Raw genomic sequence first — 25270 nt, 5'->3', positions numbered from 1 at the left:
ATGAAGGAGCTAGAAAAAGGACCCAAGGAGCTGAAGGGGTTTGCAGTCCCATAGGAGGAACAAGTATGAACAAGCCAGTGTTCCCAGAGCTCCCAGGGATTAAACCACCAACCAAAGAGCACACATAGTGGGATCCTGGCTCCAGCAGCATATGCAGCAAAGGGTGGCCTAGACAGATATCAATGGGAGGAGAGGCACTTTGTCCTATGAAGGTTGTATACCCTATGTGGGGGAATGCCAGGGTCAGGAAGCAGGAGTGAGTGAGTTGGGGGGGAGTAAATGGGGGAGGGCAGTTTTTTTTGGAGGAGACCTCCCCCCCCAAAACAGAATGGGGATAAGAGTTGAAATGTAAATAAAGGCACTTGGGAGGCAGAGGCAGATTTCTGAGTTCCAGGGCAGCCTGGTCTACAAAGTGAGTTCCAGGACAGCTAAGGCTACACAGAGAAACCCTGTCTCGAAAACCCAAAAAAAAAAAAAAGAAAGAAAGAAAGAAAGAAAAAGAAAAAGAAAAAGAAAAAGAAAAAGAAAGACAGAAAAAAAGAAAATAAATGTAAATAAAGAAAATATCCAATAAAAAAGAAAGAAAAGGAAGAAGGGGCACTTAGCTACACCCTATTTCTCTAGTGTCTTTCAGAAAATCTGTGATTAATTTCTCAGCTAATAGCTTGTATAAAGCCAAGGTGTGTCTGTATTCTGCCACATCCTCACTGCTTTCTGGTACTTAGCCCCAGGCACTTTAGCAGAATAGCTGCTGATCCCCACCCACCCACTTTCACTTTCCTGCTTTTTTCACAATAGATTGAAATTGACTAAGTGCTTCCCCTCAGACATCTTGGGGATGTCACTCACTGCTTGAAATTCGTCAGACCAGAGAGTGGGGTCCCTTAAGTCAAGCTCCCAGAGGACAGTCCTTTTATGAGCTTTTTTTTTTCTCTCAAAACCAGTACCACCTGGGTTACTCTAACACATTACAAAGTCCAGCTGCAGCAACGGGTACACACAAGCTTACCTATCTTTGGAACACAGGTTCCTTGTGTTCTCAGAAAACATTTCCCCGAAGATTTCACCTTAGCAATGCTGGACTTCATAATCACCACTAATTTCCTAACTCTACCACCAATTGTCTCAAGTCTCCTATTCTTGGCTATAGAGCCAGAGTCACATGGCCAAAGCTGACAAGTTCTGCTGCTTGCAGGGGCTAGAACATGGTCCCTTTGATCTCTTACAACATCACCAGCTTCCTCTTTTCCAACTCCTTCACTGCCTAAGCTTGACTGTCCTGGATCTTAGACTGCAGACTGACCTTGACTCAGAGATCTGGATGCTTGTCTCCTGGGATTAAAGGTGTGTACAAACATGCCTGGATTTAAGCTTTTCTTCACCTAAAACTTGCTCTATCTCTGGCTGACCTTGACCTCAGAGATCTGCTTGGCTTTATCTCCTGGGATTAAAGCAATGCACCACCATACTGGATCTAAATTTCATTGTGTCACATCTTGCCACAAGGTCACAACACCCTTAATTCAATTTAATATCCTTGAACTAAATATTCAGCTCAGTTTCACTTCCTGGTGGCTCCCTCACCCCCGTTTAATACTATATATTTTATACTTTTCCTTTCTAAGCTAGTTATGCATATTTCAAATGTTCTTCATGAGATGTAAGCAGAGAAAAAAGTCTATGAAGAGCATTTCTGAGACCTACTTTGTCAATGCAATTAATCTGAGTTTCTGAGTCTCAGTATCATTCTGGCTTTTCAAACTAGGATAAAGAGTAGCATTACTGTTCACCAAAATGCTACAAAAAAAAAAAAAAAAACAGTCTCTAAGCCACATACTAAAGTTCTCCTCCACTGAAATCTCTTAGGCCAGGACTGCACATTTCAGATCAATCTCAGTAACAGAGTCTTCTATATTCCTACTAGGATAGCCCAGTAAGCCCCACTTGAAGCATTCTACTGCTTTCCAAATCCAAAGTCCTCAAATCTACATTCTCCCAAAGAGAAGCATTTTCAGACCTTTCACAGCTGTACCCCATTCCCTGGTACCAACTTCTGACTTGGCTGGGGTTTGACTGCCATGAGCAAACACCATAATCAAGGCAACTTCTATAAGGATAACACTTCATTGGGACTGGCTTCAATATTCAGAGGTTCAGTGCATTATTTTAAGGCAGGAACATAGTAGCATCCAGGCAGCAAAGTGCAGGAGGAGCTGACAGTTTTATATCTTCATCTGAAAGCTGCTAGCAGAATACTGACTTCCAGGCAGCTAGAATGAGGGTCTTAAAAAGTCCATGACCAAGGTGACACATCTACTCTAACAAGGCCAGAATTCCGAATACTATAACACCCTGGGCCAAGCATATTCAGAACACAAAAGTTGCTGTTGGCTGCATCTTTGTAGGCAGCATCTTTGCAGGCAGAGAATTTTTGTGGATCTTTGTGGCCCCACTAGCCAACACCTACAACTTCCTCTAGCACATGTGGTGTTTGTTGTTCTGGGTGTCCTGTGTTGGTCAAACCTGCTTTTCCAAGAACCAATGCTACTGAACTGATAAAAGCTCACTGAAGCTATGCTGTTGGGGTTTGTTTATAATACATCCACCAGTTTTACAGAAATGAATTTCATTGAATTCAAGTCTTCTTGCCTGTGCAGTGAATACTGCACGGAGTGAGCAACCTCCTCCTCAGCCGTGTCAGCTCACTGCAACTTCCTTACAACTTTGAGTTTCTAGGGTTTAAAACTGAGACAGAGAGAAGTTAGGTCTTCTGAAAGTTTGGTTTGTTCTTTCTATGTTTTGTAAGTTGCTGGGGAGGAGGGGCTGAAACTCAGGTGACTTGCTAAGTTCTAGAGGCAGATGAACTAGGGCACTCATGAAAATCTAGCACAAGGGTGCCAAACCCACATCCCACATAATTAAAGGAAAGCATTGCTTGCAGTAAGTCATTTAAAAATAATATTTTGGGCGGTCTAAGAGACCGGTTAAGAGCAATAATTCCCACCACCGACATGATAGCAGACAAGCATGTGCTACTCCAGTACCGAGGGGGTCGAGTGCCCTCTTTTAGCCTCTTGGTCACCAAGCATGCATGTGGTTACAAATGGACATACACACAAAACGCCTTTATATATATATATATATATATATATATATATATATATATATAAAATTATAAAATAGGATTTGTTACTTATAGTGTATGAGTGTGTGGGTGTTTTTTTTTGTGTGTGTTTGTCAAAGTACCTCACACCTGTGTGAAGGTCAGAGAACAACCTGAGAGATTCTGTTTTCACCATCTATCTGAGAATATTCCAGTAGTCAAGCATGGCAGCAAGAACCTTTCCCCACTGTGACAGCAAATCAGCTTTACAGATCTACTCTGTTAATTGTGTTGTAAGTAAAATTGCTGATCTCTATATAACCATAGTCCTATGAGGACAATAAGGGATCGTCATGATACAAGCATCCCATATGATATTCCTTTGTGGAAAATGAGCCTTGACTGTAAGAAAACATAGTCATCTCACACCAAGCACCGTTTTTTTTTTTTTTTTTTTTTTTGTTGTTGTTTTTTTTTTTTTGTTTTTGGTTTTCTGTGACAGGGTTTCTCTGTATAGCCCTGTTTGTCCTAGAACTCACTTTGTAGACCAGGCTGGCCTCGAACTCATAAATCTGCCTGCCTCTGCCTCCTGAGTGCTGGGATTAAAGACGAGTACAATCAGACCCGGCTCCTTTTTTTTAGAGATTAATTAATTCATTTATTTTATGTATATGAGTACACTGTAGTTGTACTGATCATTTTGAGCCATCATGTGGTTGCTGGGATTTTAATTCAGGACCTCTGCTCGCTCTGATCAGATTTGGTTATTGCTACAACTAATTACACTGTAACAGTCTTCAGATTCGCCACAAGGAATAATCAGAGGTATTTTTGGATGGCTGTGAGCATCCATGTGGTTTTGGGGATTTGAACTCAGGACCTTCCAAGGGCACTCAGTGCTAACAACCACTGGGCCAACCCTCCAGCATCACCCCTTTATTTCAACCCTACATCCCAGGTTTTGGTCTATGTGTTTCTGATTTCCCACATTCATTATTTTAAATTTGTCCTCAGTAGCCTGTTTTGTTTCTCATTACCATAGAAAACCAGTAGTGAGTAAGAATTTTCCAGGCTGGCCTCGAACTCAGAAATCCACCTGCCTCTGACTCCCAAGTGCTGGGATTAAAGGCATGGGCTACCAAGCCCAGTTAAGAAGTGTCCTTTTGTTTCTTTGCTTGTTTGGTGTGGTGATTGAATTATGCTTGGATCAAGGTGTGGTACTATTGGGAGGTGTGGCCTTGTTGGATTAGAGTTGCATCACTGTAGAGGCGGGTCTTTGGGGAAATGTATATATACTCAAGCTCTGCCCAGGCTGAGACACAGTAGTCTCATCTTGCTGCCTTCATCTTGGAAGACAAAGGAAGAGGACATCCCACCTAGGCCAATCTGTTCTGTAGAAAGAGTTCCAGGACAGCCTCGCGTACACAGAAAAACCCTATCCCAGAAAGAAAGAATCATCATTCTATCGGCTCTTAGTCTTCCTTCAAAGAAGATGGTACTCACCAGGTAGGTCATGGATTTGGGTTCTGGTTATGGAAAGTTCTGGGAGAACATATATTTTCCATTTTTCTTTGAGGATTGATTAAGCTAGGGAGCAGAGGTAACCTGGCCACAACCATGTCTAAAACCTCTTATTGGGCTTCATTGTTAATTACACTGCTCAGAAACTGGGGTCTTTCATGAGTTGCCTTCCCTACCAGCTTACCTCCTTCCTTCCTTCCTTCCTTCCTTCCTTCCTTCCTTCCTTCCTTCCTTTCTTCCTTCTCTGCAAGAAAGCATGTCCCTCTTGTTTTTGGATTTCACTATCTGCTTGACATCCCTTGGTAGGTTGTAACCTGGATTTGTAAACCAGATAAGCCCCCCCTCCTGGAAATTTTGTTTTGCTGGAGTATTTTAGCAGCAGCCACAGAAATGAAACTGGAACCAACAGATGATGTTTACTAGTGTGGTCCTAGTGTTGGTTCAGAAAAGAAAGAGTGAGTTACGCTAAGTGTTAGAGGTAGCTAATATTGGAGTCTTCTTCAGGCACTGTGATATAGGTTAATAGGACTATAAGGGGGAAGGTAGAATTTGAAATGGTTGCACACAGGAAAATACCAGGGCTGCAGTGTCTATCTTGTGCTCACCATAGCAATGGCCAAAAGTAAAGTCTCAAAAAGGCTGGGCTTGGAGAACACAAAGCTTCAGTTAGCTTTCATTTGTATGCTTTTGATTTTTTTTTTGTTTTGTTTTTGGTTTTTTTTTTAATTAATTATATGTAAGTACACTGTAGCTGTCTTCAGACGAACCTGAAGAGGGCATCAGATCTCATTACGGGTGGTTGTGAGCCACCATGTGGTTGCTGGGATTTGAACTTCAGACCTTCGGAAGAGCAGTCGGGTGCTCTTACCCACTGAGCCATCTCACCAGCCTTGTATGCTTTTGAATGTCATTTGTTAAAAACTAGCAAATAGGAACTGGAGAAATAGCTCAGTTGTTCAGAGCATTGGCAGTTCTTGCAGAGGACCTGGTTTGGTTCCAGACACTATCTCTAGTAACTGCTCCCAAAGAAAATGTTGGTTTTCTACAAGGGGGTCTCACTATGTAGAGAACCACTCTTAAGGGAAAGCCCCATACCCAGAAGGAGATGGCCAACAGAAAATGAACTCAATAGTGTTTCTGGGGATATTGTTGTTGTTGTTAATTTGTTTTGTACTATTCTGGCTGGTTGGCTTGTTACTAAGCCTTTGTCACATCTTAAGGAGATGGAGATTAACTTTCTGGTTGGCCTTTGCTTTTCTGTTTTCACTGGATGCACCAGGACTTCATTTAGTTGTCATATGTGCCTGTGTCAACTGCTTTCATGTGTTATTTTGTATTCCAAAGTCGATCTAAGTAACACCTGTGACTATTTTCAATTTTTTTCATTCTTCTCTACTGAAAAAAAATTTTAAGAGTAATTCATATCTATGACCATACTGTACCTGTCTTAGACACAAGATCAAAAGAGGGTGTTGATACCCATTACAGATGGTTGTGAACCACTCTTTGGTTTTTGGGAAGAGAATGCACGACCTCTGAAAGAATAGTCAGTGCTTTCAAGCACTGAGCAATCTTTCTAGTCCTGAAATTGTTTTTATTATGCTCCAAGAATGTCCATTTAAAGTGCAGTGGAACATATTTTGAGTGTTCTTGTGATATACTAGAGGCCCGAACACCAATGAACTTGTAATTTTGGGTACTCTAAAAGTGTTTTAAAATGTATTAAAATGTTATCTGAATCTACTAAGTGTTCTATGAAGTCTCAGACTGCTTTTTTTATATAGAACCACGTTCCTCAGAATGATAGTTTCAATTTTTTTATTAAGCTATACAAGTCAGCCACCTAGGAGGAACAGAAATATGAACTAACCAGTAACCCCAGAGCTCCCTGGGACTAAATTACAAATTAAAGAAAACACATGGAAGGACTCGTGGCTCTAGCTGCATGTGTAGTAGAGGATATTCTAGTCAGTCATCAATTGGAGGAGAGGCCCTTGGTCCTGTGAAGGTTCTATGCTCCAGTATAGGGGAATGCATTGGCCACTAAGCAGGAGTGGGTTGCTTAGGGAGCAGCAGGAAGGTAGAGAATAGGAGGTTTTTTGAGGGGAAACTAGGAAAGGGGATAACATTTGAAATGTAAATAAAGAGAATATCTAATTTTTAAAAAGCTATACAATTCAATGTTGGGTGAAGAAATTTGATAAAAAATTATTTCTGAAATAGATTTCCAAAGAAAACTTATTTAATTTTTTTAAGGTCAATGCATTAACTGCAAAGGTAATGGAGTCCTGCTGTATTTTGTCACTACTGGGGAGACTACAACTTCCTGAGCACCAGGCCAGAAGCTGAAGTACTATTTTGTAACTATCAGAAGCCAAGACTCTGGAACATATTGTGGCTTGTGGACCTTCTATACTTATATCAGTTGCTGTCAGATCTACCACTGTTAAATACTTCCTGGCACCCATCCTAAGACTGTAGTAGCTCTTGGAACTGAGTCACAGCTACTGTCAGCCACTGTCTGCCAGGAGTCCCTCACCCGACTCCTGTGGTTGCCTTTTCCATCATGCCAAAGAATAAAGGCAAAGGAGGCAAAAACAGGCGCAGAGGTAAAAATGAAAATGAATCAGAGAAAAGAGAGTTGGTGTTTAAAGAATATGGGCAAGAGTATGCTCAGGTGACCAAAATGCTGGGATGTGGACGGTTGGAAGCAATGTGTTTTGATGGTGTAAGGAGGCTGTGCCACATAAGAGGGAAGTTGAGAAAAAAGGTTTGGATAAATACCTCAGACATTATATTGATTGGTCTAAGAGACTATCAAGATAACAAAGCTGATGTAATCTTAAAGTACAATCCAGATGAAGCAAGAAGTCTGAAGGCCTATGGAGAACTTCCAGAACATGCCAAAATCAATGAAATGGACACATTTGGTCCTGGGGATGATGATGAAATCGTGTTTGATGATATTGGAGATGAAGATGAAGACATTGATGACATCTAACCTGACCTAAGCATGCTACCTTCCAAGTTGTCTGAAGATAGCTCAACACAATTGGCATCTTGACATTCAGCTGTTAAATAAAACTTCATTTGGCATACGTGTGTCTTGTTAATGCAAACTGATATATTTTATGTTTTGAAGTATTCTATATCTTTGAAAACCTAAGATGTTGAGTTATCTATCTTAAGTGACAAGTTAACACTTTGTGCTTATGGGTATAATTGAACTTAGGGCAGAGCAGTGTGCACTGTTAAGGGACTTCCATTCCATTTGTGACCTTTCATTTCTGGCCCTTGTTGTATACCCTCACTTGATCCTTTAACTTGTTTCCACCCATAAGTTGTTGCATTTTACAGTGCAGTTTTAAAGTTAGATGGGTAACAATTTTGAGTTTTAAGTATTAGGCATTGCAGAAATTAAATGCTTAGAGGAGATGATCATTTTCTTGTGTTTAAAGATATAATAGTTGATAATGTTTAGATAGAATCTTGTAAGGCATACTCAAAAAAAGAACGAAAATAAAAAAGAGAAGTAAATCTCTTCTGATTCTTGCATAGAGAAATTTTCAAAGCAGGTAGTTGTTAAGAGCACATAGAGTAGTGTTTACTTTCTAAACTAGGTCCTTGCGTTAAGCCATTTTTAAGAAGTTAGCTTCTGTACTGAGGCTTTGGAAAATGAATTATTGTGTATTGAGTAAAGTTAATTACATAACTGTAAAAGCTTAGTTTTCCTTAACCTAAGCTTAGGTTAATGGAAAAGGAGCCACAGCTTAATGAAAATGATGTTACTGTTTTCTGAATGGAGGAGTCCAGAAACAGAGACACATTAAAACCATGTTGGTATATATACATTTTTCTTTTTAATATGTTCATTATATCTCTGGTGTATAATGAAAATAAATGATTACATGATTTCTGAAAAAGAAAAAGATCAATGCAGTTTGATGATCTCTGCTTGCAAACCAGGAAGGGACTCCCCAACACAAGCCTGCAGTACTATGACCACCAGTGTCTGCTGTGCTACCAGGATGTTTTGGAAGAATGCAGGTCTCTTACCAAACCATCTTCTTACTCTGGATGGGTTGTAGATCACATCCTCCCCAATACCGCATGGCACTCACAAGTTATAACTCACTGCCTTATGTCAGTCCCTTGTCAGGTTTCATAGTATTCATATAGGTGTCACAGACAGATACAGAACTGGCCTTTCTAATTTTCACAAATGACAAGGACTGGTAAGAAAGGGCACTTAGCACTTAGCTGTACCCTTTGTCTCTTCCTATAGATTTCAACAATTTAAGCTATTTTCAAATTACCATCTCCAATTCACATGTGCAACTGGTGGACTAAGTCCCACATTCTCAGGGATCCCATGTGTGAACAATGAATAATTATCAGTAAGTGTACGCCCATTTTCTCTGGTACAATTAGTTTGTAGTCAGCTGTCCTCAATCATCCCTTATTACTCTAAGACATGGGCAGGTTTTTGGCCCAGATCACATTTTCTTTTTTTTTTTTCCTTTCTTTTTTTAAAAATTAGGTACTTTCTTCATTCACATCTCTGCTGCAGACCCTCTGGGTCCCCGTGTCTGCGTGGAACGGGTCTCTCAAGCAGGTGGGCAAAGTGTAGGATCAAATTGACAAACAGACACACACAGGAGAGGTTGTGTAGAATCTGAATGTCATCTCAGGTCGAGCCTCGGACTTTTTATAATACAGAATTCCAGGGGCTATATGTCACACCAGACAAAGTACACTGAAATTTACCAGATACAAGAGAATGACTACGAAAGGAATTTGCAAGAACTAGATAAATGTTTACAATAGAGATTATTATCCCTGCCTAGGATCAGTGTAGTGCCAGGCAAGAATTTCACACTTTAGTGTTAAAAGCACCAGCGGGTAATTACTCTTGGCAGGTCTCAAGAATAATGTAGTGTCACGGACCCCTAAATTCCTAGGCCTTGCTAAATCTTATCTAGTCTGGAGAATCCCCATTTGTCAGGAGAGTATATCAGCTTGCTATAGGTATGGAATGTAGCCTGTACTAAAGATTTCAATCTCAGTGAGATTCCCAGGCTCTTTCTGCTGACCTGTTGAGCTAATAGCTCTGTCTATTGTACTGCTTAATTAGTTACTGAATAGGTTAAACTACTTTGCTGTAATCTGCGATCTTGGAACACTGGGAGAGGCTTTAGCTATGTCAGAATTCAATCTTAAAAGGCACTTATAATAGGGTAATGCTTAATAGAGGGCACGTGGATCCATACACTAGACTAACGTGGGAGTGGAAAATTAATTTATGGTTTAGAGGGAACACCAGACTCCAGGAGGGAATTTCTGTGAAACTCTTTTCCTCGTGGGCAGCAGCTTCCAAGCTTCCGCTTGTCAAACTGACCCAACTGGAGAGCGTGGCTTTCGCCAGACTCCAGGAGGGAGCTTCCGTGAAACTCTTTTCCTCATGAGATAGCTTCCAAGCTTTCGACTGTCAAGCTGACTCCACCAGAGTCTCTCCGGGTCCTTTCAGCAAAATTCCGCTAGTGTATGCAATGGTGTCAGCATTTGGTGGCTGATTATCAATGGGCATTTTGCTCCCAATTCTAAGAAGGGCAAAGCATCCACACCCTGGTCTTCTTTCCTCCTGAGTCTCAGGTGATTTGCAAATTGTATCCTATATCACGGGTATTCTAATTTTCTGGGCTACTATCCACTTATCAGTGAGTACATATTGTGTGAGTTCCTTTGTGATTGGGTTACCTCACTCAGAATGATGCCCTCCAGGTCCATTCATTTGGCTAGGAATTTCATAAATTCATTCTTTTTAATAGCTGAGTAGTACTCCATTGTGTAAATGTACCACATTTTCTGTATCCATTCCTCTGTTGAGGGGCATCTGGGTTCTTTCCAGCTTCTGGCTATTATAAATAAGGCTGCTATGAACATAGTGGAGCATGTGTCCTTCTTACCGGTTGGAATATCTTCTGGATATATGCCCAGGAGAGGTATTGAGGGATCCTCCCGTAGTACTATGTCCAATTTTCTGAGGAACCACCAGACTGATTTCCAGAGTGGTTGTACAAGCTTGCAATCCCACCAACAATGGAGGAGTGTTCCTCTTTCTCCACAACCTCACCAGCATCTGCTATCACCTGAATTTTTGATCTTGGCCATTCTGACTGGTGTGATGTGGAATCTCAGGTTTGTTTTGATTTGTACATTTTCTGTCTATCTGAGAGGGTGAGATCTTCTAAGTCTAGGGTAATCAAGGATATGGGGACCAAGTTTCTAGGGTCACACACTCAGTTATCTTGTTGCCTTCTGAGTTGGGAGTTTCTTTCTTTCTTCTGTTATTAGAAGGCCTCTCTATATACAAATAGTCCCATAGATATGAGCAGTAGCAAAGGCACTTCAGTTATCTGTATCTCTTGTCTTTTCTCAGCTCTAATGCCTTGGTCAGAGCTGCCAGTTCAGCTTTCTGGGCTAATATTCCTGTCAAGAGTGACTCTGCCCATATGATCTTGGTGTTTGAAATAGCCTCTGCCCCAGCATACCTCTGTCCACCCTGAATTGAGGCTGTTGTCATTGGTGAACCATGTTACCCCTGATTCCATCAGAGCAGTCAAACAGGGACCCATTAATCAAGCTCAGGGTCAGATAGGAGGGCAGCTGAAAAATCATCCTGAGGGTATTTAAGAAGAGAGGCTAATAATGAGTCATTCTGGCATTGTCTTTAACCAGAAGTCCATTGCTGCACTGATGTGTAAACAGGGTGGGGGCCAGCTTCTGCTACTTGGTGACACATTGGCCATTGACTAATGCCAGGGCCCAGAGTCCAAGTATGCATGCCATGGGTCTAGGGAGGTCACCCATAGTTGACAGAGTAAGGCTTTCTTAGTGGAGGATCAACAGTCTGAATTATTTATTGGATATTTCATTTATTTACATTTCAAATATTATCTCTTTTCTCAGCTTCCCCTCACCACACCTCTTATCACATGACCCCTTACCCTGTTTCTATGAGGGTGCCCCCCCCAACCAAACAACCACTCCTGCCTCACAACCCTTTCATTCCCCTACACTAGGCCATCAAGCCTTCACAGGACCAAGGGCCTCCCTACCATTGATGCCAGATAAGGCCCCTTCAGCTCCTTCAGTCCTTCCCCTAACTCCTCCATTATGATCCCTCTGCTCAGTCTGATAGTTGCCTGCATGCATCTGCACTGGTATTAGTCAGGCTCTAGCAGAGCTTCACAGGAGACAGCTCTATCAGCCTCTTGTCAGCAAGCACTTCTTTGCATCAGCAATAGTGTCTCGGATTTGGTGTCTGCATGTGGCATGGGTCCCTAGGTGGAGCAGTCTTTGGATGGCCTTTCCTTCAGTCTCTGCTCCACTCTTTGTCCCTGTATTTCCTTTACACAACAGTAATTCTGGGTTAAAATTTTGGATATGGGTGGTGGCACCATCCCTCAATTGAGGGTCCATGCCTAAACTCTAGATATGGTCTCTATAGGTTCTCTCTCCCCCTTTTTGGGTATTTTAGCTAATGTCATTCCCATGGGTTTCTGGGAGACTACTGCTTTCCTGGTATCTGGGACTTTCTGTTGGCTACTCCCAGTTCTCCTTCCCTCATTTCTACACACCTCACTTCAATTTCCAGACCCTGTGTACATCTCATTTGTCTCCTCCCATACCTGATCCTGCCCCCCCTTTTCTCTCTTGCCCTTCTTTCTTCCTCCAGGGTCACTGCTACCCTCTACCTCCCATGACTGTTTTGTTTCCCATTCTAAATAGGACTGAAGCATGCACTCTTCTTGATACTCATCCAAATTTTATTTTAGGGCTCAAAGAGGCCTTGTGCTTTTATTTTGATCCAGTTGCCACTGGGAAATAAATTATCAACTGATGAAGAGACATTATCTTCAGGTTTTAGCAATACAGAATGTTGAACTGTATCAATTACCAACAAAAAAAACTGGTTGATTTCCCTTTTACTTTCAGAGTTATACAAGGATTACAGAGGGAGCATTTTTATCTTTAAGCCCCTCCCCCGCTTATCTGTTTCTTCTCAAAGTGTCTGTTTTAGCCTTCTCTTAGAGTCTTTTGGTTTGTCTATGACTGCCAACAGGATCTTTGCGTGTTCTCAATTCTGTTGCTTTTGTCCTTTTATCTGCTTCTCTTGTATAGTCTGTTCTATTAAATACTCTCTCTGCCACTATCACTAAGTCCCTCAGACTCTTTTTTCTAAACCTCTCAACTGTCTGTAGATTTTTCTTAATATCTGGTGCTGTCTGGATAATGAAAGCTAGAGTGACTGCTGGTGATTCGGGGTCCATGGGGCTGTGTTGTTGAAATGTCTCTATAGCCCTCTCTAAAAAAAAAAAAAACAAAAAACAAAAAAAACGTAGGGCATTTATTTTCTCGCTGCCTAATGTCATATACTCTGTCCAAATATGTGGTCTGTCTTGTGGCTGCCTTGAGATCTGCCAGCAGAGCCCAATGGTAGACCAAGTGTCTCCTCTTTCCATCAACAGGGTTAAAATGCCAGTCTGGGTGAGTCAGAGGAAATCGAGCATGTGGTGGTGGTGGTGGTGGTGCTGGTGGGGCGCTATATGTTTAAGCGAACCTGGCGAATGTGGTAGACATAGCCTTTTAATAAGTCTGACAAACTCAAAGTTACATCATCAAAGTCATCTCATCAAATTCACCTCATCAAAGTCACATCATCAGAGTCATCTGCCAAAGTCATCTCCTCAAAGTTATCTTGTCAAAGTCATCTCACAATGAGGAACACAAAAATACAAATAAAACCTTCCCTGTCTGTGGAATAGCAACAAGAACAATCAGAAAATGTTGCTCATGAAATAGACCTCTCGATGACACCCAAAACACAAGTCCAACCATTTCTCTCTATCAGGTAGAAATGAGAAACAGCCAAAAGTGGTGAACAAACAAAAGAAAAGAACCAGATTGGTGCGCATCTCTCTGCTCCCATGAAAACAAGTTCAACCCAGACCAAGACTCAGGACCTGTCCTCTATCAGCAGTAGCCACAGCTCACAGATACGTCTATCTCTAACTGCAACTGGCCACAGGTACAAAATCAAGGATTGTTTCTAGATGCATGGACCTTTTAGTTCCCTGAGTCACGCCCACCCAAACTGGGACTAATGATGTCTCCTGGCTCCACCATTACCAAGACTCCCAGACATGTCTGTCTTAACCTAAAATCAACCACAGAACAAATTCAAGGCCTTGTTCCAAGAAAGATGTGGCAACATTTAGAATTAGTGAACAGAAAAAGGCATAACCAGAAACAAAAACTAACCAAAACCATTAAAAGATATAGCCTGAAGTAACAAGAACAAACCAGAAGGTGGTGCTCACAGAATACAGATGTGGTGCCACTCAGAATCTTTGAACAGAGACAACCTGCAACCACAACAAAACCATTAAAAGATATTGCCTGAACTAACACGAATCAACCAGAAGGTGGTGCTCATAGAAGATGGATGTAGTACCACTCAAACATGGAAAAAAAAAAAAAAATGATGCAGCATGCAGTAAATAAGAACAACCAGAAGGTGGTGCTCCACATGAGACAACCTGCAGTACTAATGTTTACTCAGACCTGGGAAAAGTACTATAGCAACATAAGTCATTTCTCTTTACACAACTTTTGTTCTGCTAAGTAGATCTCATAGAAAGTTTCTAACACTCAGACAAATTTGACACCACACAAATCACTGCACAAGTACTCACCTGTTCAGATCGCATACAAAACTTCTGGCACTCAGACAAATTCCTCAGCATGGCTTCAAACCTAGAATTACCACGGCAACACAAGTCACCAGGTTCCACAAAAATAAATCATCTCAACACAGCTGGAAGAGTTCCACATTTATCTTTACACAAGCTTGCTTCTGTTCTGCTCTGCAGATCTCACAGAAAGAGATATTCAGGGGTCAGATAGGCAAGAAGGAGGAAGTTTTACACAATGTTACAAACATAAAAACACAAATACCTAGACTAGTTTTGCCACCTTCAAGACCTTCCAGATAAGTAGTCCTGTGTGTCATGTGCAACTTCCCAGCCAATATAACAAAATATAATGCCATAGATTGTTAATGGCCCAAAAACACTTTAAGGACCTGATCTGATGCAACTAACAGCAGGGTCTTTATTCTATTTGAGCTAGCTCACCCACACCCCAATAACACAACTGTCACACAGAATGATTTGTTGGAGGTGAGGGGAGAATCAAATGTCTGTCTGGGCAAGGCTTTGTAGTAAACAGCAAGCTGAGGGTACATGTTCAAGAATCTTATTACAAAGACACTGTGGCCTTCAACATAATTGGCTGGTGCTGGCAATCATATCATAAACTTAATTTCTGCATCACTCTGCATTAGTGGTTGTTAAGCTGGGGGTGGGCTTATAAACTGGGGGTGGAGGATTGTTGTAGGATTAACCTGGAGATGCTGGTCATTTGGGTGTAACCTGAAGAAACTGGTCTGGTTGGGGATTAGCCTAGAGAGTGAAGCTAGGTTCAGGTTTTGTTGTGGAGTATACTGGCTAGTTTTGTGTCAACTTGACACAGCTGGAGTTATCACAGAGAAAGGAGCTTCAGTTGAGGAAATGCCTACATGAGATCCTGCTGTAAGTCATTTTCTCAATTAGTGATCAAGGGGGAAAGGCCCCTCGTGGGTGGGGCCATCCCTGGACTGGGAGTCTTGGGTTTTATAAGAAAGCAAGCTGAGCAAGCCAAGGGACACAAACCAGTAAAGAACATCCCTCCATGGCTTCTGCATCAGCTTCTGCTCCCTGATCTGCTTGAGTTCCAGTCCCGACTTCCTTGGTAATGAACAGCAATATGGAAGTGTAAGCTGAATAAACCCTTTTCTCCCCAACTTGCTTCTTGTTCATGATGTTTGTGCAGGAATAGAAACTCTGACTAAGACAGGGAGCAACTTGGAAACTAATGCTAGGTAACACCCTGTTTGTTTACCTGACTTCAAACTTAAGTCAGGTTCTTTAAAATGGAGTCTGAACTTAAAAGATTTGGTATCTCTAAATCTTCTGGGATGTATTTTCTGAGTGCACAAAGAAGCTGTGTTCCAGAGATAGGCAATGTTTTACCTTGTAATGCAGCTGTACTTGGTAATGAGCAAGAGTCACCCAGGTGATACTGGTTTTGAGATCATGAAGAGCAGCTGAGCCTTGGGACTGTGTGAGATCAGGGAAGGACATTGGTGAAAGTGCATCCTGAGTTACTGTTGATGTCTCAGGACTTATGGGGTCATGCAAAGGATTTGAGACTTGGCACCTTGAGTACAGCCTGTGAGAGACTATTTGTGAAGCCTTGTTGCTGCTGAAGACCCCAGTGTATTGGAGATGCCATTACTATGGGATGATCACCATTAACAGCAGCAGTGATGGACTGAATCAACCTGAGCTTAGGATGCTATAACAGGCAGAGGTGGTGAAGTGATGCCAGGCCTTTCGAGTTGCCCAGAAGATCATGTGTGGTTCTCAGTCATTGAAACAAGGTATAACATCGATATTGCATTGGAGACCCTAAGATGTTCATGATGCCAGAGCCATCGGGTATCTGCTTAGGAAAACTGCTAACAGGGTGTAGAACCAGCCCAGGGGAAAGAAGTTTGATGCAGTCTGTAAAGCCAATACAGGAGTAGATCTGAGCACAGCTTTGACATTAGACATGGAGATGCAGAGTTTTGAGTTTGCCAGGCTGACTTCCTGTCTTGCATTGAGGATTACAGTTATGTGATTGGATGAAACTGAGAAGAGACCTTGAACTTTGGATTTTTAATATTGTTAAGACTGCTATAGGCTATGTGGGCTTAAGAAGTTAGAGTAAATGTACTACTTTTTTTTCCATTTTTTATTAGGTATTTAGCTCATTTACATTTCCAATGCTATACCAAAAGTCCCCCATACCCACCCACCCCCACTCCCCTACCCACCCACTCCCCCTTTTTGGGCCTGGCGTTCCCCTGTACTGGGGCATATAAAGTTTGCAAGTCCAATGGGCCTCTCTTTGCAGTGATGGCCGACTAGGCCATCTTTTGATACATAGGCAACTAGAGACAAGAGTTCTGGGGTACTGCTTAGTTCATATTGTTGTTCCACCTATAGGGTTGCAGTTCCCTTTAGTTCCTTGGGTGCTTTCTCTAGCTCCTCCATTGGGGGCCCTGTGGTCCATTCAATAGCTGACTGTGAGCATCCACTTCTGTGTTTGCTAGGCCCTGGCATAGTCTCACAAGAGACAGCTATATCTGGGTCCTTCAGCAAAATCTTGCTAGTGTATGCAATGGTGTCAGCGTTTGGAAGCTGATCATGGGATGGATCTCTGGATATGGCAATCACTAGATGGTCCATCCTTTCGTCACACTTCAAAATTTTGTCTCTGTAACTCCTTCCATGGGTGTTTTGTTTCCTATTCTAAGAAGGGACAAAGTGGCCACTCTTTGGTCTTCGTTCTCTTGAGTTTAATGTGTTTAGCAAATTGTCTCTTATATCTTGGTTATCCTAAGTTTCTGGGCTACTATCCACTTATCAGTGAGTACATATTGTGAAAGTTCCTTTGTGATTGGGTTACCTCACTCAGGATGATGCCCTCCAGGTCCATTCATTTGGCTAGGAATTTCATAAATTCATTCTTTTTAATAGCTGAGTAGTAATCCATTGTGTAAATGTACCACATTTTCTGTATCCATTCCTCTGTTGAGGGGCATCTGGGTTCTTTCCAGCTTCTGGCTATTATAAATAAGGCTGCTATGAACATAGTGGAGCATGTGTCCTTCTTACCGGTTGGAATATCTTCTGGATATATACCCAGGAGAGGTATTGAGGGATCCTCCCGTAGTACTATGTCCAATTTTCTGAGGAACCACCAGACTGATTTCCAGAGTGGTTGTACAATCTTGCAATCCCACCAACAATGGAGGAGTGTTCCTCTTTCTCCACATTCTTGCCAGCATCTGCTTTCACCTGAATTTTTCATCTTAGCCATTCTGACTGGTGTGAGGTGGAATCTCAGGGTTGTTTTGATTTGCATTTCCCTGATGATTAAGGATGTTGAACATTTTTTCAGGTGCTTCTCTGCCATTCGGTATTCCTCGAGTGAGAAATCTTTGTTCAGTTCTGAGCTCAATTTTTTAATGGGGTTATTTGAATTTATGGAGTCTACCTTCCTGAGTTCTTTATATATATTGGATATTAGTCCCCTGTCCGATTTGGGATACGTAAAGATCCTTTCCCAATCTCTCGGTGGTCTTTTTGTCTTATTGACGGCGTCTTTTGCTTTGCAGAAGCTTTGCAATTTTATGAGGTCCCATTTATTAATTCTCGATCTTACAGCACAAGCCATTGCTGTTGTATTCAGGAATTTTCCCCCTGTACCCACATCTTCGAGGCTTTTCTCTACTTTCTCCTCTATAAGTTTCAGTGTCTCTGGTTTTATGTGGAGTTCCTTAATCCACTTAGATTTGACCTTAGTACAAGGAAATAATAATGGATCAATTCGCAATCTTCTACATGATAACAGCCAGTTGTGCCAGCACCATTTGTTGAAAATGCTGTCTTTTTTCCACTGTATGGTTTTAGCTCCCTTGTGAAAGATCAAGTGACCATAGGTATGTGGGTTCATCTCTGGGTCTTCAATTCTGTTCCATTGGTCTACTTGTCTGTCACTATACCAGTACCATGCAGTTTTTATCACAATTGCTCTGTAGTACATCTTTAGGTCGGGCATGGTGATTCCACCAGAGGTTCTTTTATCCTTGAGAAGAGTTTTTGCTATCCTAGGTTTTTTGTTATTCCAGATGAATCTGCCGATTGCCCTTTCTAATTCATTGAAGAATTGAGTTGGAATTTTGATGGGGATTGCATTGAATTTGTAGATTGCTTTTGGCAAGATAGCTATTTTTACTATATTGATCCTGCCGATTCATGAGCATTGGAGATCTTTCTATCTTCTGAGATCTTCTTTAATTTCTTTCTTCAGAGACTTGAAGTTCTTGTCATACAGACCTTTCACTTCCTTAGTTAGAGTCACGCCTAGGTATTTTATATTATTTGTGGCTATTGAGAAGGGTGTTGTTTCCCTAATTTCTTTCTCAGCCTGTTTGTCCTTTGTGTAGAGAAAGGCCATTGACTTGTTTGAGTTAATTTTATATCCAGCTACTTCACTGAAGCTGTTTATCAGGCTTAGGAGTTCTCTGGTGGAATTTTTAGGGTCAGGTATATATACTATCATATCATCTGCAAAAAGTGATATTTTGACTTCTTCCTTTCCAATTTGTATCCCCTTGATCTCCCTTTGTTGTCTAATTGCTTTGGCTAGGACTTCAAGTACAATGTTGAATAGGTAGGGAGAGAGTGGACTGCCTTGTCTAGTCCCTGATTTTAGTGGGATTGCTTCGAGCTTCGCACCATTTACTTTGATGCTGGCTACTGGTTTGCTGTAGATTGCTTTTATCATGTTAGGTATGGGCCTTGAATTCCTGATCTTTCCAAGACTTTTATCATGAATGGGTGTTGGATTTTGTCAAATGCTTTCTCAGCATCTAACAAGATGATCATGTGGTTTTTGTCTTTGAGTTTGTTTATATACTGGATTACGTTGATGGATTTCCATATATTTAACCATCCCTGCATCCCTGGGATGAAACCTACTTGGTCAGGATGGATGATTGTTTTGATGTGTTCTTGGATTCAGTTAGCAAGAACTTTATTGAGGATTTTTGCATCAATATTAATAAGGGATATTGGTCTGAAGTTTTCTATCTTTGTGGGGTCTTTTTGTGGTTTTGGTATCAGAGTAATTGTGGCTTCATAGAGTGAGTTGGGTAGAGTACCTTCTGTTTCTATTTTGTGGAATAGTTTGTGAAGATAGGGATTAAATCTTCTTTGAAGGTCTGATAGAACTCTGCACTAAACCCATCTGGTCCTGGGCTTTTTATGGTTGGGAGAGTATTAATGACTGCTTCTATTTCTTTGGGGGATATCAGGCTGTTTAGATCATTAACCTGATCTTGATTCAACTTTGTGTATCTGTCTAGAAACTTGTCCATTTCATCCAGGTTCTCCAGTTTTGTTGAGTATAGCCTTTTGTAGAAGGATCTGATGGTGTTTTGGATTTCTTCAGGATCTGTTGTTATGTCTCCCTTTTCATTTCTGATTTTGTTAATTAGAATGCTTTCCCTGTGCCCTCTAGTGAGTCTGGCTAAGGGTTTGTCTACCTTTTTGATTTTCTCAAAGAACAAGCTCCTTGATTGGTTGATTCTCTGAATAGTTCTTCTTGTTTCCACTTGGTTGATCTCGCCCCTGAGTTTGATTATTTCCTGCTGTCTACTCCTCTTGGGTGAATTTGCTTCCTTTTGTTCTAGAGCTTTTAGGTGTGTTGTCAAGCTGCTAATGTATGCTCTCTCTAGTTTCTTTTTGGAGGCACTCAGAGCTATGAGTTTTCCTCTTAGAAATGCTTTCATTGTGTCCCATAAGTTTGGGTATGAAGTGGCTTCATTTTCGTTGAACTCTAAGAAGTCCTTAATTTCTTTCTTTATTCCATCCCTGACCAAGGTATCATTGAGAAGAGCGTTGTTCAGTTTCCACATGAATGTTGCTTTCTATTATTTATTTTGTTATTGAAGATCAGCCTTAGTGCATGGTGATCTGATAGGATGCATGGGACAATTTCAATATTTTTGAATCTGTTGAGGCCTGTTTTGTGACCTATTATGTGGTCAATTTTGGAGAAGGTACCATGAGGTGCTGAGAAGAAGGTATATTCTTTTGTTTTAGGATAAAATGTTCTATAGATATTTGTCAGATCCATTTGTTTCATAACTTCTGTTAGTTTCACTGTGGCCCTGTTTAGTTTCTTTTTCCATGATCTGTCCATTGGTGAAAGTGGCGTGTTGAAGTCTCCCACTATTATTGTGTGAGGTGCAATGTGTGCTTTGAGATTTACTAAAGTTTCTTTAATGAGTGTGGCTGCCCTTGTATTTGGAGCATAGATATTCAGAATTGATAGTTCCTCTTGGAGTATTTTATCTTTGATGAGTATGAAGTGCCCCTCCTTGTCTTTTTTGATAACTTTGGGTTGGAAATCAATTTTATTTGATATTAGAATGGCTACTCCAGCTTGTTTCTTCATACCATTTGCTTGGAAAATTGTTTTCCAGCCTTTCATTCTGAGGTAGTGTCTATCTTTTTCTCTGAGATGAGTTTCCTGTAAGCAGCAAAATGTTGGGTCTTGTTTGTTTAGCCAGTTTGTTAGTCTATGTCTTTTTATTGGGGAGTTGAGACCATTGATATTAAGAGATATTAAGGAAAAGTAATTGTTGCTTCCTGTTATTTTTGTTGTTAAAGTTGGCATTCTGTTCTTGTGGCTGTCTTCTTTTAGGTTTGTTGAGGGATTACCTTCTTGTTTTTTCTAGGGCATTGTTCCTGTCCTTGTATTGTTTTTTTTCTGTTATTATCCTTTGAAGGGCTGGATTTGTGGAGAGATAATGGGTGAATTTGGTTTTGTCGTGGAATACTTTGGTTTCTCCATCTATGGTAATTGAGAGTTTGGCTGGGTATAGTAGGCTGGGCTGGAATTTGTGTTCTCTTAGTGTCTGTATAACATCTGTCCAGGCTCTTCTGGCTTTCATAGTCTCTGGTGAAAAATCTGGTGTAATTCTGATAGGCTTGCCTTTATATGTTACTTGACCTTTTTCCCTTACTGCTTTTAGTATTCTATCTTTATTTAGTGCATTTATTGTTCTGATTATTATGTGTCAGGAGGAATTTCTTTTCTGGTCCAGTCTAGTTGGAGTTCTGTAGGCTTCTTGTATGGTTTTTTTTTTTTTTTTTTTTTTTTTTTTTTTTTCTTGCTCTTTTTTTTTTTTTTCCATTTTTTATTAGGTATTTAGCTCATTTACATTTCCAATGCTATACCAAAAGTCCCCCTTACCCACCCACCCCCACTCCCCTACCCACCCACTCCCCCCCTTTGGCCCTGGCGTTCCCCTGTACCGGGGCACACAAAGTCTGCGTGTCCAATGGGCCTCTCTTTCCAGTGATGGCCGACTAGGCCATCTTTTGATACATATGCAGCTAGAGTCAAGAGCTCAGGGGTACTGGTTAGTTCATAATGTTGTTCCACCTATAGGGTTGAAGATCCCTTTAGCTCCTTGGGTACTTTCTCTAGCTCCTCCATTGGGAGCCCTGTGATCCATCCATTAGCTGACTGTGAGCATCCACTTCTGTGTTTGCTAGGCCCCGGCATAGTCTCACAAGAGACAGCTACATCTGGGTCCTTTCAGTAAAATCTTGCTAGTGTATGCAATGGTGTCAGCATTTGGAAGCTGATTATGGGGTGGATCCCTGGATATGGCAGTCTCTACATGGTCCATCCTTTCATCTCAGCTCCATACTTTGTTTCTGTAACTCCTTCCATGGGTGTTTTGTTCCCACTTCTAAGGAGGGGCATAGTGTCCACACTTCAGTCTTCATTTTTCTTGAGTTTCATGTGTCTAGGAAATTGTATCTTATATCGTGGGTATCCTAGGTTTTGGGCTAGTATCCACTTATCAGTGAGTACATATTGTGTGAGTTCCTTTGTGATTGTGTTACCTCACTCAGGATGATGCTCTCCAGGTCCATCCATTTGGCTAGGAATTTCATAAATTCATTCTTTTTAATAGCTGAGTAGTACTCCATTGTGTAGATGTACCACATTTTCTGTATCCATTCCTCTGTTGAGGGGCATCTGGGTTCTTTCCAGTTTCTGGCTATTATAAATAAGGCTGCTATGAACATAGTGGAGCATGTGTCCTTCTTACCAGTTGGGGCTTCTTCTGGATATATGCCCAGGAGAGGTATTGCTGGATCCTCCGGTAGTACTATGTCCAATTTTCTGAGGAACCGCCAGACTGATTTCCAGAGTGGTTGTACAAGCCTGCAATCCCACCAACAATGGAGGAGTGTTCCTCTTTCTCCACATCCTCGCCAGCATCTGCTGTCACCTGAATTTTTGATCTTAGCCATTCTCACTGGTGTGAGGTGGAATCTCAGGGTTGTTTTGATTTGCATTTCCCTGATGATTAAGGATGTTGAACATTTTTTCAGGTGCTTCTCTGCCATTCGGTATTCCTCAGGTGAGAATTCTTTGTTCAGTTCTGAGCCCCATTTTTTAAGGGGGTTATTTGATTTTCTGAGGTCCACCTTCTTGAGTTCTTTATATATGTTGGATATTAGTCCCCTATCTGATTTAGGATAGGTAAAGATCCTTTCCCAGTCTGTTGGTGGTCTTTTTGTCTTATAGAGAGTGTCTTTTGCCTTGCAGTAACTTTGGAGTTTCATTAGGTCCCATTTGTCAATTCTCGATCTTACAGCACAAGCCATTGCTGTTCTGTTCAGGAATTTTTCCCCTGTGCCCATATCTTCAAGGCTTTTCCCCACTTTCTCCTCTATAAGTTTCAGTGTCTCTGGTTTTATGTGAAGTTCCTTGATCCACTTAGATTTGACCTTAGTACAAGGAGATAAGTATGGATCGATTCGCATTCTTCTACATGATAACAACCAGTTGTGCCAGCACCAATTGTTGAAAATGCTGTCTTTCTTCCACTGGATGGTTTTGGCTCCCTTGTCGAAGATCAAGTGACCATAGGTGTGTGGGTTCATTTCTGGGTCTTCAATTCTATTCCATTGGTCCACTTGTCTGTCTCTATACCAGTACCATGCAGTTTTTATCACAATTGCTCTGTAGTAAAGCTTTAGGTCAGGCATGGTGATTCCACCAGAGGTTCTTTTATCCTTGAGAAGAGTTTTTGCTATCCTCGGTTTTTTGTTATTCCAGATGAATTTGCAAATTGCTCCTTCTAATTCGTTGAAGAATTGAGTTGGAATTTTAATGGGGATTGCATTGAATCTGTAGATTGCTTTTGGCAAGATAGCCATTTTTACAATGTTGGTCCTGCCAATCCATGAGCATGGGAGATCTTTCCATCTTCTGAGATCTTCTTTAATTTCTTTCTTCAGGGACTTGAAGTTTTTATCATACAGATCTTTCACTTCCTTCGTTAGAGTCACGCCGAGATATTTTATATTATTTGTGGCTATTGAGAAGGGTGTTGTTTCCCTAATTTCTTTCTCAGCCTGTTTATTCTTTGTGTAGAGAAAGGCCATTGACTTGTTTGAGTTAATTTTATATCCAGCTACTTCACCGAAGCTGTTTATCAGGTTTAGGAGTTCTCTGGTGGAATTTTTAGGGTCACTTATATATACTATCATATCATCTGCAAAAAGTGATATTTTGACTTCCTCCTTTCCAATTTGTATCCCCTTGATCTCCTTTTGTTGTCGAATTGCTCTGGCTAATACTTCAAGTACTATGTTGAAAAGGTAGGGAGAAAGTGGGCAGCCTTGTCTAGTCCCTGATTTTAGTGGGATTGCTTCCAGCTTCTCTCCATTTACTTTGATGTTGGCTACTGGTTTGCTGTAGATTGCTTTTATCATGTTTAGGTATTGGCCTTGAATTCCTGATCTTTCCAGAACTTTTATCATGAATGGGTGTTGGATCTTGTCAAATGCTTTTTCTGCATCTAACGAGATGATCATGTGGTTTTTGTCTTTGAGTTTGTTTATATAATGGATTACATTGATGGATTTTCGTATATTAAACCATCCCTGCATCTCTGGAATAAAACCTACTTGGTCAGGATGGATGATTGCTTTAATGTGTTCTTGGATTCGGTTAGCGAGAATTTTATTAAGAATTTTTGCATCGATGTTCATAAGAGAAATTGGTCTGAAGTTCTCTAACTTTGTTGGATCTTTCTGTGGTTTAGGTATCAGAGTAATAGTGGCTTCATAAAATGAGTTGGGTAGAATACCTTCTACTTCTATCTTGTGAAAAAGTTTGTGCAGAACTGGAGTTAGATCTTCTTTGAAGGTCTGATAGAACTCTGCACTAAACCCGTCTGGTCCTGGGCTTTTTTTGGCTGGTAGACTATTAATAACTGCTTCTATTTCTTTAGGGGATATGGGACTGTTTAGAAGGTCAACTTGATCCTGATTCAACTTTGGTACCTGGTATCTGTCCAGAAATTTGTCCATTTCGTCCAGGTTTTCCAGTTTTGTTGAGTATAGCCTTTTGTAGAAGGATCTGATGGTGTTTTGGATTTCTTCAGGATCTGTTGTTATGTCTCCCTTTTCATTTCTGATTTTGTTAATTAGGATTTTGTCCCTGTGCCCTTTAGTGAGTCTAGCTAAGGGTTTATCTATCTTGTTGATTTTCTCAAAGAACCAACTCCTCGTTTGGTTAATTCTTTGAATAGTTCTTCTTGTTTCCACTTGGTTGATTTCACCCCTGAGTTTGATTATTTCCTGCCGTCTACTCCTCTTGGGTGAATTTGCTTCCTTTTTTTCTAGAGCTTTTAGATGTGTTGTCAAGCTGCTAGTATGTGCTCTCTCCCGTTTTTTCTTGAAGGCACTCATAGCTATGAGTTTCCCTCTTAGAAATGCTTTCATTGTGTCCCAAAGGTTTGGGTACGTTGTGGCTTCATTTTCATTAAACTCTAAAAAGTCTTTAATTTCTTTCTTTATTCCTTCCTTGACCAAGGTATCATTGAGAAGAGTG

General features: G+C 41.0%; 1 pseudogene; it reads left to right on the top strand.

The window, feature by feature from the left end:
• Gm8332 (predicted pseudogene 8332) lies at positions 4421 to 8553 on the top strand (annotated as a pseudogene).

Source organism: Mus musculus, chromosome 12 (assembly GCF_000001635.26).
Source record: "Mus musculus strain C57BL/6J chromosome 12, GRCm38.p6 C57BL/6J".
Taxonomy (NCBI): domain Eukaryota; kingdom Metazoa; phylum Chordata; class Mammalia; order Rodentia; family Muridae; genus Mus; species Mus musculus.
Note: the sequence above shows the minus strand (reverse complement) of the source record. Positions and strands in the feature narration are given on the sequence as shown.